We start from the raw sequence: 3617 nt of genomic DNA, 5'->3' as shown, positions 1-3617 counted from the left end.
CTGAGGACACATCCTGCAGACACCTTTTAGCCATGTGCCCAGGGTGAGGCAGGTCCATCCCTCTGGGAAATGGTTGGGACAGCAGCCTCTGCCTCCCTGGAGATGTGGCAAGGAGAAGAGCAGTATGTCAGCTAGACATAGGGATTTGTCCATAGGAAATAGACAGTCCTGGTGTGGGACCAGAGCTCCAGACTGTGCTGGAAACTGGAAAGGTCTCATCCTGCCCTGTCAGCCTGGGATGATCACTCTGCTCCAGCTGCTGTGCAGCTCACTCAGGCTATGCTGCAGCCTGCAAAGGAGGGTAAGACTTCAATCAGGTTATAAGTTCATTTCATCTTGATTATCTGACACAACTAGGACAGTGAAATTGGATCCTTTGGGGCACAGAAACCCTAATGGCCCCAGCCCAGGTCTGTAAAGCTGCAGAAATGTTCCTGCTCTCTCCGTGGCCTGGCAGTGCAGCAGCAACAAGTGGGTTTTGCTGTACATTAGCTGCTGTTCCTGGCAAGCCCTTTCACTGCTGGTTGTGCTTACGTGCCATAAACAGCCCCATAAAAATATATCATTATCTCAGTGGGGATGCTGCTGGGAGGGTGAGGCTACTGTGGAGTGCTGGGGAGCAGCCGGAGGATGGTGCTGTACCAGCTCACAGCTGCTCTTCCCTTTGTCTTTTGTCTTGTTTTTGAGACAAACAGCATCTGGCCCTGATTCAGCTACAGTGATTTTTTAAAGAAAAGCTTATAAGACTAAGAATATATTCCTTTCTTCCCCTTATTTCCACCCACTTTGTCCTCTGAAAACCCTCTCATTACAGTGCCAATGGCAAAACCTTCTCTTTTCTTTTACAATGATTGAATTAAAAATCTCTCTTGTCACCACAGAGCCAGGAGCTCCTTTCCATTTGGAAAATGACTGATGTGCTCTATTGCTTGTCTCCTCTTTTCCCATCCATTTGAGGAAACATTCTTTGTTATCACAAGGTTTCTCGTAATCATTTTTAGAGCTCCTTTTGTGCTCTTTTTTTTTTCACTGAGCCATTTAACAAATATTATGCAACAAATCCCAGAAGCTACTCAGAGTTACAAGCCAAACAGAGATGTGCTGGTGTACCTCTTTTTCTAGATTAAAATGTAATCATGCTCCTTGCTCAGGAAAAAAAGAAATCCAACCTGTTCAGCCTGGTGATCATTAATCTTCTTGGAAAATGATTGTGGATGTGATGAGGAAATCCCCACGAACATTTGTGATTGAATATTTGTACAAATATAAACACACACTTGTTTTCTGGGGTTCCCCCCCCCCCTTTTTTGGCTGAAAAGATAAAAGACATCCTCATTTCCCCCCCCAGGATAATTGTAGTTGCCAAGGGATGGTGCAAAAGGGAAGGAGTGAAACTTCAGGTTTACTACATGATAAGCCAAACAAACTCATGATTGCCAAAACATTGAAGTGAACAGAACTGCAAACACCCCTGTGAGGTTTTAAGCACTTCACTGACAAGCTCTGAGCAGCAGAAGGACAGTTGAGTTTAGAGACACTTGTTTGTTTTGGCTCTGGTTATCTGAAAACATCTTTAGGGTTTAGAATCACAATTTAGGACTTTTTCCCTAGTTTTGATGAGATTCTGTTAATAAAAAAACAAACCCCAACCAACAAACAACACCACCCAAACACAACTTGTGGCAATGCTGAGTATGCCATGAGCTTCCCCAGTGCAAGTGGAAAAAAACTCCTTGGACATTTGCTTTGCTCTCGGCACTCACAGGGAGTACATTGCCCCTGCACGATGGATTTGTGCAGAGCATCCCTTCTAAAGGCACAGACAGGTTATTTTCACGGGTGCTTGGCATGGCTCAGCACCCACCACACTCCCCAGAGGGTCACCATGTCCCCCCATCCCAGTGCCAGAAGCTCCCACTTACCAGCAGCAAGGTGCCCCGGCCTGGCCGGGGGCAGCCCTGGGCAGTGGGTGGCAGTGGGCAGCGCTGGCTCAGCCACTCCATCCTCCCAGTCTGCATCCCCTCCGTGCCTCCACCTGCTCTGCCCGAGCTGGGGAGGCTGCCTGGGCAGGCTGCCCGCAGCCAGCACTAACTCCTCCTCCTCTTCCTCTCTGCAGGCTGGTACCCGCCTGCCTGCCCAGTGTGTGATCGAGGAGTACACAGTGTCCCCACGTGTCTTGCCCCCCCTGCATCCCCACGGGTCCTTCCCTGACACCCCCAGCCCTGGCATCCCTCTCTCTGCACCTGCAGAGCTGGGGGGGACAGAGAGCACCTGCAAAAGTGGGGTCAAAACCATAGCAGGGAATAAACAAACACCTGAGTAGTATCACTGCTGTTATCAAACCACCTGCACTAACATCTGCTGGGGAAATCTGCAGTGCAATCACTGATGTCCTCCCAGAGCCATCCCTGGTGCTCTGAGACACTTGCTGATGCCAGTGGTCACATTTGCTTTGATTTTCCCTGCTACAAACCAGCTTTTTTTCTCAGGTTTAATATCATTACGGCTCTGTGGTCTTTGGATAGAAATCACCAGGAAACTGCTGAGTCCTGATGTGTTGTTTGTGGCTAAAACCTCCTGTAAACAGCACAGCACTGAAGAACTGAGTGCTGCGTTCTCTTTCATGCCATAACTTTATTGTGTTCCTGTTGTAACTTTATTGTGCTCCTGCTAGTTCCTATAAGCTGTTAGGAGAACACATTCCTTGTCAGATCATGGAACAGCAGCCCAACCCTGGGTTTAGCTGAGGGGCTCAACCTGCCCCTCTGTGCACTGTCTGGTGGGCACTGGAAGAAGCTGATGACACTGCCCAGGGAGCTGCCAGGCAGATTCCAGGCAAACACCAGGACAGGGCTAGCTCTCCTCACTCTCCTGTTTTGGGATCCTTTGGGAAGCATGTTCTCCACTGCCCTGGGAGCAAATGGGAGGCTGGGACACTTAGTTCCTATAAGCTGTTAGGAGAACACATTCCTTGTCAGATCATGGAACAGCAGCCCAACCCTGGGTTTAGCTGAGGGGCTCAACCTGCCCCTCTGTGCACTGTCTGGTGGGCACTGGAAGAAGCTGATGACACTGCCCAGGGAGCTGCCAGGCAGATTCCAGGCAAACACCAGGACAGGGCTAGCTCTCCTCACTCTCCTGTTTTGGGATCCTTTGGGAAGCATGTTCTCCACTGCCCTGGGAGCAAATGGGAGGATGTTCTGGGACACTGCCCAGGGAGCTGCCAGGTTGGCTCTGGGCAAACACTGGGACAGGGCTGGCTCTCCACTCTCCTGGAGAGGAATCTGTTTTGGGATCCACCAGGTTGGCTCTGGGCAAACACCGGGACAGGGCTGGCTCTCCACTCTCCTGTGGTGTATCTGTTTTGGGATCCTTTGGGAAGCATGTTCTCCACTGCCCTGGGAAGAACTGGGGGACTATTCGCGGGGCATGTTACCCACCGCCCTGGGGACCGCCAGGCAGACTCCAGGCGAACACCCCGACGGGGCTGTCACTCCGCACTCTGCTGGGAGGAACAGCAGTTTCCCGTCCCTCCCCTCGTCCCTCCCCGTTCCCCTCAGCGATCCCACTCCGGACGGGCCACGCCCCCTCCCCAGGCCCCGCCCCTAGCATCGCCC

The sequence above is a fragment of the Acanthisitta chloris genome, unplaced genomic scaffold (assembly GCF_000695815.1).
Source record: "Acanthisitta chloris isolate BGI_N310 unplaced genomic scaffold, ASM69581v1 scaffold41863, whole genome shotgun sequence".
Taxonomy (NCBI): domain Eukaryota; kingdom Metazoa; phylum Chordata; class Aves; order Passeriformes; family Acanthisittidae; genus Acanthisitta; species Acanthisitta chloris.
This window is presented reverse-complemented; position numbering follows the sequence as displayed.